At 38.4% G+C, this 17989-nt stretch overlaps 1 protein-coding gene across 2 annotated transcripts in view; it reads left to right on the forward strand.

The window, feature by feature from the left end:
- The window catches only part of TSHZ2 (teashirt zinc finger homeobox 2), a 221243-nt gene that overhangs the window by 22905 nt on the left and 180349 nt on the right, over positions 1-17989 (forward strand). The gene's annotated exons all lie outside the window — the stretch shown is intronic.

Below are 17989 nucleotides of genomic sequence, written 5' to 3' on the forward strand. Positions count from 1 at the left end.
TGTAGAAGTTCAAATGGAAAATTATTGCTTATGCAAGAGGGGTCTGTAATTACCAGGAAAGTATGCAATCTTGTGAAAATAAATTGCAATAGATACATACATAGATCACAACATTTTCTGCAGCATCAGCCACTTAAGTTTACATCTCTCGGTTTCATTTTGAATTTAAAGTTTGAATCAATTGAAAACTGCAAGGCCAAACTCTTCTGAAATTTCCAAGTTTCATCTGCTTTTGATACAAAACTATAAACCATAAATTGACTTCTCACTTCGTAATGACACTCCAGACTCAGTGAATATGCGTGCTTTTTGTTTTATTGTAAAAGTTTGCTTTCCTGTATGAGTATGAAAGTACTGCTTTTGCCCCTAAGGCTGAACTCACATGAACCCAATTTAACAAACTTGCTTTAAATAACTTTTTCAGTATTCTCCTGCTACAAAAGAAATTGTGCAGTGAGTAGTAGGCTATGAATACCCAAAGAAGAGAAGAATGCACACATAAGCAGGCAGGCACAGACATATTTTCCATTGTAGTTAGCATTTTCAGAAAGAATCTGAACCCCTGCATCTCTCTTCCACCATAAAAAGGGCTGTTTATCAGGGGTTTTAACGGCACTAGCAAATAGTTCCATTGGAATATGATGAAGCAGCAGACTGCCGGTCAACCACTTTTTAATCTGTCTCTGTCACTCCAGTTTCTTTAATGTTAAAGATTAGTTTATATTTCATTGGAACTGACCATCAGTTCCAACACTGTATCTTTGCAGTCATTTTCCAAAATTGTTCTTTTGGGCAAGAAATCTAATAACAAATGTGGAAAATCAAGTGTGAACGAACTCCTTCCCTAGGCTGTCTTATTGAAATAACATTTCATGCAAATAATCTCATTAGTGTAAAGATTTTGTTCCCTAGTTTCTACCAGTAACTTAAGTTCACATGATTGAGCTATGAGCTCCTGCGGAAGACAAGGGGATTTGCAAGGATGACCATCAGAAGATTCAGCATTAAATAGTCAGAAAGCAGCAAAACCCACATCCTCGGGAGACTGCACCTCATTACGAGGGTGTGCCCTGCGTAAGGAATTGTACCATTCACTTTTCAGCTAGCCAGGCAGGCATTTGTCAAATGTTTCACAAGGTAGGAAAAAAAAATGTAGATTTAGTGATAAATAATAACACAGTCTCCGATGTTAAAGGACATCATTGGCTCTCTTCTCTATGGTGTAAATCAATGTAATGTGTGAATCCTTTAAAAGTAACATGGAATTTAAAATGGAAAGTATGAGAAGCTAGTAGAATTACTGCTAAAATCATCCGTTTATTATCTAGGTGTGCTTAATAGCTTGCTAGCTGATGAAAAATCATTTGCTAACCCCAAGGAATGGTTCATTTTCCAACTCAATCACTCAGCCATGCGTTGGCCAGTGCTTTTAAAAAATATGCCTTGTATGACTTCTTTTGTCAATGTCTGTAGATAATTTATAATAGCAGTAACTTCCATTAACACACCTACTAAGCAGTTTAGTTAGAACAGGTAAGATTTGCCGGTGGACTTGAGATGTTCTAATAGCAAAACAATTATCCACCAATGATTCCAACAATTCAAAGTGGGTTTTGGTTGGCTGGAAGTTAATTCAGTTCTATAGTAATTAATAGACTCAGTTGTTCCATGGTAATCAAGATCCGGTGTTTAGATTGACAGGTTTGTTTCTTGTGTATGTTAAGGTAAACTTAAGATTGCTCTGATATTACACGTACACATCCCTAATAGAATAGCATAAAAGGAACCTTAACATAATTACATTGTTTCCCTCTTCCTTCATTAATATATAATTGGCATTTTTCCACACATTTCAAAAATCGTATCAGAATGGCCACCTCCAGTTGTTCACACAGCAACTGAATAGCAACTGAGTAGCTCGTGTTGGGCCCCCCACACTCATGATGTTATAACTCAGTTATGTATAAGTCAGACTCTCTCACCTTTTGTGGCAATGTGTAACTTGCACTCTGCTGTAAAAAAAAACCTGCTAGATTTATTTTCTCTCTGTACCTTGATGTAGGTGTTTAGGACAATGGATTGACAATGCAGCTGGCTGCAGCAAATTTGCTGCCAATGAGAGCACTCCAATGGCCGCCATCCTGAGCATGCATCCTCTCCTCTTCCTCCTTGGTCACAGCACCTACATTCACTTTTCCCAGCAGCCATCCAATTTAGAGCTAAAATGGCTGAGAAGTGGCCCAATGAAGAGAGTAAATTCAGTTTAACTCGCTGCTCTGGTTTGCTGTTTGGTCAGCTGAACACTAGCACTAAGCTAAGGAAGGGACAGGAACATGTGTGGAGCAGATCTGAGGACATGGAAAACTTCTTTTGGTAGCAATTAGCCATTAGATTTGCGCCACTGGGTGCTAAACAAGTGAACCTTCTATAGCATAGATTTAAAGACAGAAGGCACTCCAAGAATGCCCTTAGCAAAGAAACTGCTTTTTATAGATGTAAGGGTTCCTATATGGTGTTCTTAAAGAACATTTCGGCTTGAAATTTAACAGAGGATAGTTTTAAATTCTGAATTTTTTTTTTTTGTTCCTTTGATACCAGACGTCTTATTAGTGGGGGGAAAAAAACTGAAAAGAAAAATAGAAACCAAATCTTAAGCATCAGAAATCATATCTAAAAGATATTTGTTTCTTACTCCTTTGGATAACTTCATGTTTTATCTCTTGAATCCAAGTCAAAGATGCTTTTGGAGATCTATGGTATTTGTGCAGAACAGGGAATGTGTGTTCTGGGCGATTGATGCTGCTGTCCCATAGGTTGGCTGCACAGTGGTGTTATGCTTAATTGGTAAGCTCCACATTAAGTCATGTGCGTGCTGAGGGGTTCAGGGATCATATTTTTTTCAGTTTCTTGAACATAATTACATTGTTTGTAATTTACATTTTTAGCCACTAAACAGTGATACATTATATTTAGAAAATGAGATGCTCTGAGTGTTAGCAAGATGTGACAGTGACAAATCTTACAAACGTTAATACTGAAACCCATCATAGTTCAAGTCCCACTTACTGTATTATAGCTTAGTCTAAGATTTGGGAGGGGGAATGTTCTAGTTATCAAGTTGTCATTGTTCAAATGTCATTTTTTTTTCTTAACTTAAAAACAATATGCAGTTGTAGAAGCTATATTTAGTGGTTATGAAGCCTTTAGAAAAAAGAACAAAGAAAAAGTCCATTTTCCAAAGATCGCAAATAAGTCACAGATTTGCAGTGTGTCCTACGTATATTTTGTGTTCGTGCAGTCTGTACAAATGCATAGCCAATGCCTAATCAGGGAAAAATATATCCTCAGCTCCCTGAGTTTGTACCACTAGTGTTAAGTGTCTGTCAGAGTTTCTATTGTGATCACCCTTTCAGGGGTTTATCACTCAGCTCTAATACCTGGCTCTGGGCTAAAAATTGGCATATAAGAAAGCAGATTTGGTTTAAAGATACATTGAAGCTGCAGAAGTGGGGAAAGTCACTCTCTGGCTTAGGTGTTCTGTTTTCAACGGTGTGCCTGAATGAGAGCTTGGGGATTTGAGTCTGGCTGCAGATATTGCAGGGCTTGGGATCGCACTCTCCTGAGATCTTATTTGCCTCCAGGAGATGCTGTTTCTCAGCGCCAGGCCCTGAGTCTGCGGTGTCGTGCCAGCTGGTTCAAGGGCCAAAGGGTCACCTTGCACATGCTTACGAAGCAGTGGTGTTGTTGCACAACTGTTCACTTTGGGTTGGAAATCCCTGATATACCAGGCCTTTGACCTGACAAGGGACCAAGACTAGTATTCCTCTGATAAGTGATACACTTCTGTGGGTTCTGAAATTAAAAAAAAAAACCCAAATATAATGTGTAATAATAGGTGCAATGGGTAAAATGGGACATAGTTCTATGAAGCAGAAGCTATTTTCTAATGTCTCCTGGGACAGTACAGCTACTGCTTGTTCCTCATGCAGGAAGATTCACAAGAGAACAGCATAGGTACTTGGTATCTGGTCATCAAAAGCCTGAATTGCCTCTTGCTACTTCCGTTACACTGAGGTTTTGGCCTGACACTGTTTCTCTGCAGTTTCTCTATGATAAGTCCCTCAATACCCTTTTATTTTCTTTCCTATTTATCCTGCCCAAAGTGTGATTTTTTTTTTTTTTTTTAAGAAAGCAAAGAAAAAAAATCTTTGTGCTAAAGACTGTATAATCTGTAGGTTATACCATGTACACTTTCCAACCTGGACATGTATTTGTCTCTGACTATCCCTCCTAGGACTTACCCTAGATATGCGTTACTGGGGGACACAGAGAGGGTTCAAGGAGCAGCAATGAAAATGGTGATGTTGTGTGGGGTGTCCCCATGGTGTGATGGGCTGCAGTTGCTATCTAGCTATTCATGGGGCAGGGCCAGCATGCTCTCCTGAGCCACTGCGTGATGCTGTCAGCAGTGCATGGGTGGGAGCTCTCACTCCGGGCTGACATCTGAGATCGTAATGACTTTGCAGGAGCTCCTCATTTAGAGTCCTTCATGTCAATATTCAGCGGGCTAAGGGTTCGTAGGAATACACATTGACACATTAGAGACCATATTGCTCTGTTTAGCCAATTGTAAGAGGACTACATCCATCATTTTAGAAAACCCCGGGAAGCTGGGAAGCAACAAATACGTATTCATGTTAAAAGTCTGGGCTTAGATGCATGCCAGCTAAACAAATGCGGAGTTAAAGCTGTGATTTACTCAGCCTACCTTTGTAATACTCAAAAGCACAGGGGAACAGATTGAGTGCAGAGTGGAAGCATTAGCCTGGATTTTTTTTTTTTATTTTAAGGGGGAATGGGGTTGCAAGACCCTTAACATTGTTTTGACCTACCTTTTTTATATTAATAGTGCTTCTATGTTGTTACCCCATGCTATAGTGTGTGATAATATGTGAAACAGCTTGGTATTGAGTGCTCAGGTCTCTCACTGCGGGTGTGCTATCTGCATGCATTTATAATTCAATTAGAACTATTTCAACATATTCTATACCAAACTCATTGATCTTTTGTTCTGAAAATAAAAACAAAATTATGCATTTGTTTAGTGCTGTTTGTTTTGTATTTTTTTTTAATAAAAACTAGTTACAGTAAACAGCAAAATATGCTAAATTTGCACATTGTACCTGCTGGAAAGATTTCTGAGTCTTTGAGTACTGCAGTTATTTTGGTATTAGTTGACATTGCTAGATAAAGGCAGTACAGATATATCTACTTTGTTAAAGCTGGTATTTCTAGCAACCAGGGTTTCTACCTTTTGTCTACAGCAATCTATCACGACTGTATTTCAGACTACAAATTTTTCTAAGAGGAAACAAAGCAGATAGCATCCTTTAGCAGGCGTAAGTCCAACAAATGTCAAATTCTGAACAACATTACTTTGTGTCTCTATTTAACATTAAAGCTGATGGCTTTTTGACAGGTTTATAGCTGACAACTTCCATAGCCAGTCATGCAGTACAATTATGTTTGAGCTAATTTGATGAATCAACTTGATGTTCTATAGTCCCAGTTGGCTTCAATAGCGTATGTGCTCAATTTTCTGCTGGAGGTCAAAAATAAGCTTTGAAATTTGGCTAATCCCATCACATCCGCAGAACATGTCTGGTGGAATAATCTTTGGACATGAAGTCTTGACTAATGCCAGAAATAGGAAGGAAAACTTAGTAATTTCATTAGACCCATCAATCATGAATCGTGTAGGCACAGCAATCAGGGGTCTCATGTCCAGCAATTTACTTGTAAGCTTTCAAATGCTTTAGTGGTTAGGGTAGTAGGAGGAACATTCCTTAAGACGGGGTCTTGTTCTAGAGGTAAATGGGTCTTATTCTTAATCTACATTTAGAACAAATGCTAGCTGAGTGGTGGTGGGGAGGGAGAATACAAAGATTTTCTAATTATGAATTTCCTGAAAAGATGGGCTCAGCCATTGCAGTGGTATGTGTCAGAAATGCCTTGGACTGTGCTGGTTTTAGAACTGCATTTTTTAAAGTTAAAATCATTACTAGTCATGAGACTGAAGCATTTCAGATAACCAAGCAGCAGTAAATGCATCGAAACCTCTAACACAAGCTTTAACAGATTTCCCCAACCAATGTATTTGGTCCTTATTCATTTTTTAATGGATTTTAGGCATAGAAATTTCAGTCTAACTTGATGCTTGCACTTTTGGGCATTGATGTTGTTCCAAAGTGGAAACTAAAAGCTTCAGCTTTCATGATGAGTTGGCATTGAAAAGGCACACAGTTAAATGCTGTTATGGTCTGTCCTGCTTTGGTAAAACACAGTTATGGTCAAAGACCCAGTACTACTGTCCTTGATTGCACAAGGTGCCCATGGTGACTGATAGGTGCTCCAGCTCTCTCCCAGCATGCCAGTATTGGGCAATAAAAGTACTGCTTCCTTGAGACACAAAATAGTGGCCTCTGCAGACCAGTCCCTGGCAGGAACAAGAACGCGCGTAGATGAATACACAGGAAAGTGTCAGTGCTGGTGCTGCACAGCACTTACCAATATGTTGGCCAGATAGGAAGAGTGTAATGAGTCCACTAGTGCTCATTGCTGGCTTTATCTTGTCTTAAATGTGTTTTCAGCTATATGCAGGCAAATCTGTTGGATGTGCACTGCAAGCAAGAGATTTGGCTTTAGCTTTGGTATGTGCACTAGATTTTAGGGAGCAGGAGGATCTTCCACTGTGATGTTCTGAGTACCAAAGCAGATAAGACCTATAAGCTACACGTGGCTGTGATTTCACTCCCATGACACAGTGAATGCTGGTGTGTTAGGGTAGGTGCTGGTGGAAAGACATCTCCTCCACAGCAGGAAGAAGTACTGGGGCCAACATTTCAAAGTCATCCTGAGCAGAACACGGATTCTTCTTGTGTTTGGGTTGTATTTCTCTTAAATGCAAAGGTTTTCTTAAATGGAATGACTATTCTTTGTCTTTTTCTGCCTGGGACCCTCCTAGAAGTCCTTCTCTCTATCTGAATTGCCTGATAGGTGTTTTGTGACGTCCAGCCATGTAAAGATTTTGGTGTGCACTTGAAAAGGCACTTGGCAGAGCTGGTACAGAGTGTAAGGACAAGGAAAGAGGCCTGCAGAGCTGTCCTGAAGCAAGGAATCCAGATCTGACAGACACACGCACATCTCTAGACTTTTGCTTCTGATTGCGTGTGTCTTATGTTACGATGGGGAAGGAACAAAGTTTGGACTCCATTTCTGCTCTGATGCTACACCTGGGGGGCAGTATGCATGAGGTTTTGTGAGAGGACTTTCTTGTTCAGAGAATACTGGCTTTGTAAATTGTATGCATTTCCTACCATATATACACACCTATACATATACATATACATATACATATACATATACATATACATATACATATACATATACATATACATATAAAATGTCCGTATGTATATGTGTTTGTGTGTATGTGTATTTGTTTAATGCAGAAGCCACTAACATGGGATGAAGCGGTTTTCCTGGCTTTAGAGATGGTGATGCCCCTGCTTTTGCCACATGCACTGTCCGCAGCAGCACGCTCCTGGTACTGAGCCGCCCTTTACCTCTCTCCTTCACTCACTGCCATATAACACACAAGCTATAGCTGAGATAAGTCATGATCATAGAGACGTGTTTATTAGCAGTATGTACTGAATCACCAGCCTAGATGAAAGAAAAGTATCAAATACATATATATATATATGTACATGCATATGTGTGTATGCACGTACTTTTGTATTCTATTTCCACTGATTAGATATGAACTATTACCAGCGCTAAATTAGGCAGCAAACAGATCTAGGTCTGTTTCTCTTTTTTGCTCTCAGTAGTAATTCACGTTACATCAAAGGAGTGGATTTTAAAAAACACTTTTGATTCTTAACTTGAATTTGTAACAATTTAAATGATTTACAAGGAGAGACTCATTTGATAAGGAATGACAGAGTCTGAACATTTATGTGAATACAAAACAATTCTAATGAAGCCTGAAGCCTGGACTTTTCCTGTCAACATTTCAGAACATTTAATTTCGTTTTTTAACTGCCTTCTTGGTGTGTATAGATATGTAATATTAGCCTAGGCTCGCCTTTGCCTGTTAGTAACCAGTTGTTCTCTGTGTATTGAGAACTGATGTTTCTGTGGTCAGTCTGTTTTTCTGAAGTTTGCCAGTGTGCTATTTCAACTTGCTTTTTTGATTTGGGTGTTTAATGAGAAGAAACAGCTAAAATAGCCTGAACTAGTTTTCTCTGAGGGAGCAGTATCGTACTCGGGCTGACTGCAGAGCTGGATATGAATTGCGTCAGCACATCTTTGTGGGGCCAACTCAGTATCCTTTCTTTGCCTCTTGAATTTGACACTGCACTCATGGGCATGGTGCCAGCTGTTAGCAAATTGGGCCCATAGTTCTTCTCATTATTCTTATTGAATCAGCAGCTGTTTGTATTGTATTATCAGTTAGGGAACTTCAGTCACTGTTGTGGCTAGTCCTGTACCCTTCACAAGTACTGGCACAAAAGTATTTTATAAAGAGAAAAATAAGGAGATTGGTGTCAGTGATTTGTCCCTGCATGCATTAAGCATTGCGATTAGCAGTGCTTTAACACCTTATTTATGATAAGAGAAGGAAATGACATTCTAGCACAAAAATCCCCTGAACTTTAATTGGCCTATTCTCAAGGGGCTTTTGTGTTTTTGCCTCCAATTTGATTCAAACTTTTCTGTACATTAGTTCATGGGAAGTTTGAGACCTGTTTACCAGGTAATCTGATCAACATTGTGACTCACCCTACACTTTAAAAAAAAAAGAAAACCAAAATGAGACAAGGAGGTGGGGAAGAGCTTTCAATGTTAATATATTTATATTACTATATATATAATTTATATTTATATTAGTTACAAGTGAAGAAAAAGAATTCCTTCCGAAAAATAGCTATTTGTTTTATATGCATGAGATAAAAATCTGCATGAGTCCATGGATTACCTTGGTGTATTTTACCTGGCATCTCCTGCTTCCGGGAGACCAAGGTGCTGGGAACGCTCTGGGGTTTCGCCCCCTGTGCACAGCAGTGCTGGCACTTTCAGGCTGGCAGATTAAGGGTCTGAAGTTCACTCTGGAGTGCTGAGGGGTGTCTGTGGTTTGTGGCATGCGTGTACAGGGAGGAAAGGAAAGCAGAGAAGAGAAGGTGATGCGATTGAGAAGAGAAGGAGATACAATTGTGTGTCTTCCTGGGCAAAAGACTGAACATGTGATACAAGACGAAATACATTTGCTGTAGCAGAGGGTCCCTTCCTCGCCTGTGTTTTGATGTATCTTCAGTGCTTTGTCTGCTTACATGTTCATAAAACATTATGCATTTGAAAATAGCAGCTTTCCCAATGCCATATGCTGAGAAATCTTAAGCATAGTCTTAAAAATCATAAGTGGTTTAGGAAATTAATTTTTTTTAAATAATACATGTTGGATTCTTACAGTTTGCTTTCTACTTTTAGAGCTGGTATGTTCTTGATTTCAAGCTTTTCGCTGTGACCATAAAGGCTGCATGCTTTTTTTTTGTTGTTTTTGGTTTTTAATGAAATATGAGAGCCTCACAAAACTACAGGACTGGAGGAAACAAGCTTTAAAGACAAGTACTAACTATCCTGAGACTAGCGATAAAATAAGTAGAATTGGCTACACTGAAAAATGGTCATGATTTCACACACAACCTCTGCCCGGTTACACACCTGATTTATGTGCAGCTCCCTCAGTTGTGCACATTAAAAGCAGGGGAATTGCATGGGCACATGGCTGATCAGGTGTACTTGTGGACAGTTATCAATCTTCCCCGTGTGCACTTGGGATGTGCATGTGTTTTGCATAGGCAATTGCAAATTCCGTGTATTTGCACATTTATTCCATAATAGCTGGCCAAATATTTGTTCTTAGCAGCTACTCTTGCTATATTGTTGTACTCATTGCTAGGCTGCTTTTGCACTTACATTCCATACACTTATCATTTGAAGGGAACCATAATGCAAACACATTATAAAAAAAAAAAAAAAAAAAAGAGTTGGCATGTCCTATTTTTCAGTTCCCAATTAGAAGCATTCAAAAGGAGAAGTCAGTGGTTACACAGGGATTTCTGATCAGCAGATCCTGTTCAACTATCTCCTGTTGAGCACTCAGAAATAAAGGATACAAGAATTGCTACTGATTTTTTAGCCACTGGTGCAGTGGTTCTCAGAAATGTAGGCATGTATCTTTGGTGACCCAAATCTCCCCAGAATCCAACCTGAATATTTATTTGTTGCTACATTACAATTATAACACTAGGTATTCAAACCTATGATATAACAAACACCATTTTTTTTTATTTGCAACATCATAAAAAGATGTTTTTCTCTTCTAAACCAAAAAGGAAATGAGCTTAAAAATCTTTCTGACTTAGGTAAACTTTAGAAGTTACGGAGAGCTGTACTTACGCATCTAAAGACAAAATTTGAACTTAAGTCCTTCAAAACCGCATATGGTAATTCTTAAGTTTCCTTTTTGCATATGTAACTAACAGATGCTGCTATGTCTTCAGATTCCTTCCATACCTTCCAAAATACGCACAATATATGTGGCTATTGTAGGTCTGGAGATTATATCTGTCAAGACTGGCTGCACGTGCAAGAAACATGATGGTAAAATATGTGGCAAGTATGGGGACTGTATGAACAAGAAGTTCTGTGTTTGAACTCTTCAAATGAGCCTGACACTGACCAACTGAAGAGTTGATACATTCAGGAAGCTACATCTCTTGCCCCAAGAAAATCGGATGACACCAGTGTATCATCTGCCATCAAGTTTCTTTCCACATTTTATCTGAACTACTTTTTATTTGGATGATCAGCTCTAAGTATCTCGTGCAGCTACAGAGATAATAAAGTAGCCTTGAGGCCACAGAGCAGGTCATTGTCTCCTTGGTGTGCGTTTTAGCTGTGCATGTTTTGGTAAGGCAGTATTGATATCTTCTAGAGACAAAATATTCACAGATAAATAAGGAAAAAAATGAGCTGATATTTTTTGTTCTTTTTAGTAAGGCTGTGGTGGTAAGAAGGGAAACAGTGTTATTGTTTTGTGCTCTTGAATCCTTCTGAATCTTCCCAGGGACACCTAGTTTCAGGATTTTAACCACATGATATGTCTTGGTCACCAGTTTAATTAAGACTTTGTCCTATGACCCCTCCCCAAATGTGATCACAGATATGTCTATGGCAAATATGACAGTTGATTACATGTGGAGAGGCTGTTTGAACTCTGAATAGCAGTCTTTTCTACTTTGTTGGCTTTAACTTTTTAAATAATAATTAAAAAGTACTATCCACATCCTATTGTTCCTCTTTGTATCTACCTGCTGTGTTTCCCTCGCTATGCAGGAGGAGAGGCATTGTCTGGTCTCACAGCCTCTGAGCTGCTTCACACTGAGCATGAATTCACAGCCTTTCCAACTTTTTGAGAGTTTGCAGAGGTGCAGCACTTTTTCTTCTTTTTTTTTTTCCCCGTGTCTCGTACTCTCAGTATGTGAGTACTGCAGAGTCTTTCATCATACATCCTTGCAGCCCTCAGCTAAGGTTTTGATCACAGGGACGAAACGCACAGAGAGGGGACGTGTCCACACTGACTGAGGGTGTGTAGAGCAGGGACTCAGACTGGCTTCCTCGACGTCAGACCTTAGCTCTTTTTATTTCTTTGCGGAGGATACTTTACATATCGGGCAATGCGGGGCACTATTGATCTCATTTTATTGTATCTGTTCATGACTACTAACAGGCTAGACAGATCCAGATTTCTTAAGACTAAATTAAACTCAATTTTCTGAGTCAGAAAAACACGTTTGTCTCTTAGTTACTGTATGTGCTTCTCTGTTGACTTGAAATGTATTCTGTAATCCCATGCATATGTGATTTCTTTCTTGGTACTCCAGAGTGCACTCTATAGATAACACTTTCATGGTATTTTAAATTCCTATATCTTGACTGTTTTCAGAGAAATGAGTATGATTTAACCTTCTTTAGAGCAAGGATAAACTTTGAAATGAAAACTAACATATGGTCTGTATGCTATTTTTATAACTTTATTTTATAATTTCTGAGCTGATTTTGAGAGCTGATTATTATTTAACATGTGAAACAGGCTGTCAGTGTGATAGCTGCAGTGCTCCTGTGGATTAGTCCTCAGCTCTCCAAAATTCCGTTGAAGGGAAGCCTGCAGAAGAGGGTATTGTAGGTCCGTGCTGTGGCCCATAGGCAGAGCTGCTTGGGGAAAACTTCTTGCTAACCCCTGATGTGCCCGGCTGTAGCAAGAGCCTGTTAGTCTGTCACTTTTCCTAGCACTAAATTCACTCACACATTTTTTTTGTTAATATACTGGCTGTCAGACTACATTATATTGCTTCATGATCCACTGCACTTTCTGTGTGTTTCCTTGAGGAGATCCTCCATATTCTATCAAAGAAGACCCTTTCCTCCTTCCCTCTCTTCTCCTAGGTATGCTTTTTCTGTTTTTGCTCTGTCCCACAGATGAAAACCCTGGAATTGTCCAGGAGATCCCCAAATTACAGCTAGCTTCCCCTAGCTAAAGGACCCATGAAATCCACTTGTAAATCAACCCAAGGCTATTCTGGTAGGAATTCAGCTGCCTTACTGGGATTCTGCTAAGTATAAAGAGTAAGAATCCAGAAATAAAAAAAAATTGTAAAGGAACCTTCCACCTCCGAGAAGACAGTGGATACTGTGCAGCTATGGGCCTGGCTAATCTATTGCGGAAAGCAGGGGTGGATAAACGTGGATGTGCCATAAAAACATGTGAGGAACCCATTTGCACATTACTATGGAAATTTTTTCTCAAACAAAAACTTCAAGTACAGATGTCTAACTGTTGCAGGCCTTGCTGTTTCATCTTTTGTGTGATGTTGTCTCTATTCCCAGTAGACTCCAAGAGTACACCTCAACTTCACTGCTTCTGCATACAAATATTTGCCTGAAATATATAGTACATTTTAAGGTCACTTGCAACTATGCCTGGAAAAATCAGACACAAAAAACTGAGCAAGTTTTCACAATTGAAATTAAGTAGGTCAAGAATCCATCTCGCTTGTCTGGTAATGTGCTCTACAAGCTAATGAGATCTTGAGAGAAGAACCACATGTATGAGGTTGCCAAGGTGAACATACATCCTCATTACAAACCAATGAACAGGAGTAGCAGTCTCTGATTTTTGTTTTATCTTTAACCAACAATGCACTCTAAAAATGCTTTACCCTGCCTACAAAACTTTCTGGAATGGGTAGAAGCGTGTTATGAATGTAATTAACTGCTCTGCTGATTACAGAATGTATTCCTTCATCTTAATGGGTGGGATGACCAGGCATATATACTTATGTACTTACCTTTCATTTGTATCTTCAAATAGATAAGAAAGATGTATTAAATGATTATAGTATGCAGGATAAGATGTTTATCCCATAGCTGATTATACCATAGGTGAGTTAAGACCTCATTAAGACTTTGGTGTCAGGTCTAGTGCTGACTTGCATGTTGGATAAAATCATTTCCCATCGTATATGGGTTTTATGAATCATTAAGATATAAAACACTGTTACAAACACTGCTGTGGAATAGGTATTATAGAAAAACAGTAATACATAGTCATAAGGATATATAATTATATATATGTGTGGGTATATATATAATGTTTAGTCTAGACATCAGTATAATTATGCACAATAAGATGTGGCATCTAAGATTCATGCGTGTTATAAATCTTTTTAAAAGGAAAACGGTTAAGTCTGGGAAAATCTTGTTTTTCCCAGCATTGCTCTGCCTCAGTGCCTTTTTATATCTGAATTCTGAAAAGAAAGCAAGGCAAATAATTTATTCTTGAGCCATTTTCTTTTAGTGTCCATCTTCTTGTGTGGACCAGAGGCCGCCAGTTTGCTTTCTAATGTGCAGGTGAAACAAACTCTTTTGTTGTCCTCAGTGAGAAGACAGAGAGCTTGAGGCTGTGGAGTTGAGAGACATGGCTGCATGGTCTGAAAATAGAGCTGGACAGTATAGCCTGTTATTTGTGATATTATAGTGTCTTTTTTTTTTTTCTAATGGAACTTCTAGGCTTGCTTGGAAAATCAGGACATGACATTACAAGAACAGAAAAGATAAAGAAGTTATCTCTCAAATATTCACATTTGCAGCTGCTTTGGCTGGAAAATGAAGGGCCAGATCTCAAAACATGACCAGCTTCTTCATGCCTGTAATTTGCAGGAGAATGTGCATGGAATTAATTGTGGGTGGAATTTAAGCTATTTATTTGTCTTAAGAATTTAATTCTGAGGAAAGAAAACAGACATTTTAGTATTTAATGTATGTCCTTGATTCAGTTACAGAACTGAACCTGCAGGGCTGCAAAAGCTGGGAAGACCCAGATAAGGCCAGGATGAAAATGTTGCTCAAAATAAAACCATTCAAGGTTAACAAATTGCAAGACATCTTAAACAATTTAGCCAGCATATTGCTTGCTCATAACCATATTTTCTGCTTTGCTGGATTTAACTTGTTTTGACTAGTGTTGAAGCTTCAAACCAGTTGGGGACCACACAGCTTTATATAATTAAACATTAAACTGGTTAGTGGGGTAAAAACTGTTAAATATATCAAACTTTCAGGGCATTCATTGAACAGTATGTTTATTTCACTTGGCATGTTATTTTAAGTATACCTAAGAAAACAGCAAATGCAAAATGCCACGGGTAACAGAGAGACTGCAGAGAATAAGCAGAGGACATGGGATGTTCAGATGCTGAAAGTTTGCATCTCTGCAAACAAGGCATGAGAGATTCACATGCCATGTCAACTCTCAGATGCTTTCAGCAAATTCTTCTGACAATAGTGCAGGAGAACGCAAGTGCTTTGTTGTGCATCCTACTAGAAATATTACATACTGCAGAGAAAAGAAAACAGAGAGGGTCTGTCAATATTTTTCTTGAATTTACTCCTAGTGGTGGAAGCTCTGCCCGGAGTATTCCATTTATGTCTGGAGCTCTGCACTATATCATTGTGCTGCACTGTAAAGTAAATTTATTCCTAAAAGAAAAAAAAAAAAGAAAAAAAAAACTTTCCTTGTAGCATGTAGTCCTTCCAGGAAGGTCTCAGGGATTAATTGTTTTTTTTTTTTTTTATTTGATGTGCAAATCAGAAAATAAAATAATGTGTTTATTTCCAGGCTTTATTACACCTTAAAAAGTTTTTTAACTTATCAGATTTCAAAGTGAAATGTCACTTTAGATGAAGAGTTTAAAGGAATTTCCTGTAAAAAAAAACAGGAAAAAAAAAAGTTTTGACTTGATAGAACTTCAGGGTTTTTTAGTTGTTTGTTCCCCTGTCAAAATATTTGCAAATCTTGCCCCTCATCTGTGAATAATTATGACCTAGAATGTCATTTTTTGATCAGCAAGTAATTTGCATGAAAAATTTCACATAGCCCAACACCCACACCTGTAAAATGCTGATTAAAGCTCTCTGCATTTTTTTAACAGAATAGCCCACGCGTGGGAGGGTGTACTCTGTTTCTCAGAGTAATACTGTGGTGTTGTTCCAGTGCATCAGAAGCAGCCTACCCAAGTTAGCATACTTTGAGTGCCCTGTACCTCACAGAGCTGCTTGGGTGGATATTTCATGGCTGACCACCAGCAATGGAAAGCCAATGTAAGTAGAGTCAGACTACTCCCGAATTCCTTACTCCAGCTCAGCTCTATGTCTGTGAGTAAGGATGAGCCAAGGAAGAGTAGAAGCCAATGAAAATATTCTGACATTAGTTCCTGGTGGTCTGCTGTCACTATGTATATCATTTCATTAAACATCTTTGTCATGCAATATATAATTTGGCTCCAATCACTTGGGTTTGACTTAAAGAGTAGAGCCAGACCATAAACTCAGTTTAGACTGTGTGCTTTCAAATTTCTAGCTTCTCCTGTGTTCTAACAAAAACATTTTCTGTTGACTTTTTAAAAAACTACATGCATTTCAGGTGAGGTGTTCCTGGTGCCTTAAACATGATTAGCTACCGCATTATCCACTGCTGGCTACTATTCATTTGTCTGGAAGGATGTTAGGAAACTAGAACTTACAAGAAAGTAACTATTGCCCAGAGAGGTCATTTCCCTCTCTCCTCATTTCATGGATGAATAGACAGGGCTGAATTTCACTGCTTGCCTTTACATTCCTACTTCCTGTCATGTGTACCGAAAAGGTGACAATTCTGTTATTACACAGACAAAAGGGTTCTTTTCAGTGCAGGGGACATTTATGAGTTGTTTATAAGGAATAAGAATGTAGAATGACACAACGGGTGAAGAAATTTTGGTTGAAATAGTTGTTCTTTCGAAAACTTCTGCATTCAGTCCTATGGACGAGAATTTTAGAGCATGAAAAAGTAATATTTTCTAATGACCAGTTAGGACATATTTTCAGAAGGGGAGTTCTAAGCTGTGAATATATACAATTTTTTTTTTTCAGGAAACTGATACATACTTAGAACACTAAGTATATCTACTGGTAATACACAAACACTTTGAACTTTTAAATATATTTGGCTCCATTCAACAGATCAGTGTGGTGGTTCAGCTCATTAGCATTTGAGCAAATTTGTTACACTTTTAAGGACTGCTTTCAGAATGGCCTAACTGGACAAATGCAGTGAATTCCAGATACTAATGGCACCATTTATCAGTACAGAGCTTTTTAACATAATGCATAAACCTTTCGTAGATGATAGTTTTACTGTGCATTCAATTCCATTACAATTCACTGCTTCAGGCAGAGGAAATGAAGAACTTAAGAATGTAAACACACTAGGAAAAGGCTCTTAGATCCTTGTGGCTCCTGGAGATGAAGTACTTATTTCCACAAAATTTTGCTTCCACTGTAATAGAGTAGGGTGAACTACTGTGGGGACCCTGGAGTTAAATTATCTTTGTAGATGTTTTTTTTTTGTCCTCTCTGAAACATCTGAGCATCTTGTACCCTATCAAAGCTTCTAAAAAATTAAAATATCTTCTTTTTTGAGGAGTTACTTAGAGCTTAAATTGCTTTGGCAAGGGACATCTTTCTGTTTGCTGTTTGTCGGGTTGTGCTACACAACAAAGCTCATGTTAACCAAACTCACTAAGAGTTTATTGTTATTTAGCCTATTTGTAGCTACAATGTAGAGCTAACTGTTGTGATACCAGAACTCTTTCCTCTCTGTGATGTCTGGAATAGTACTAAAAGTAAGAAACTGACCATGCAAAGAATGAAAAACATTATTTTGAGATTGTTTATGTTGAAGCCAATATTAAATGAGAAACAAAAATATGGAAAGAATCAAACAATTTAACATACTCCCCATCTCCCAGCTTACATTACTGTTTCTAATATTTCAGAATTTTCCAGTCTTCTTGACATTTGAAAGTGATCCCTGTGAAAATAGCTTGATGTCTACCTCTCTCCTGAAGCCAATAACAATGACCGTGTTGCTCCCATTCCCTGGACCCAAGACGTTTTTTCTTTCTAGACTCTTGAATCTTGTCAGGTTAAGCTGACACTTCAAAATATAACAACTGCATGCAAAAAAAAAAAGAAAAAAAAAATGTTGCATATTCCTTAAGATCCCAGTTGTGAAAAGCAATTAATTATAGACTTAATTTTACGTTTATTCATCTTACCAGTTGCAGGAAGCACCTCCAGTTTATACCAGCTCACAGTCTGACCAAAGGGCTGTAACCGTTACCCATGTTGGTGTGAGATCATGGGATTCTTTTTCCTGCCTGTTTTATTCCAAATACAGTTGGCTTCAAGTTCCCATCTCCTATTATTTACAGTGCAAGGATTTTGGGCCTTGATGCTACAAATGTTCCTGCATGTTTAACTA

The sequence above is a fragment of the Chlamydotis macqueenii genome, chromosome 16 (assembly GCF_036417535.1).
Source record: "Chlamydotis macqueenii isolate bChlMac1 chromosome 16, bChlMac1.mat, whole genome shotgun sequence".
Classification (NCBI taxonomy): Eukaryota; Metazoa; Chordata; class Aves; order Otidiformes; family Otididae; genus Chlamydotis; species Chlamydotis macqueenii.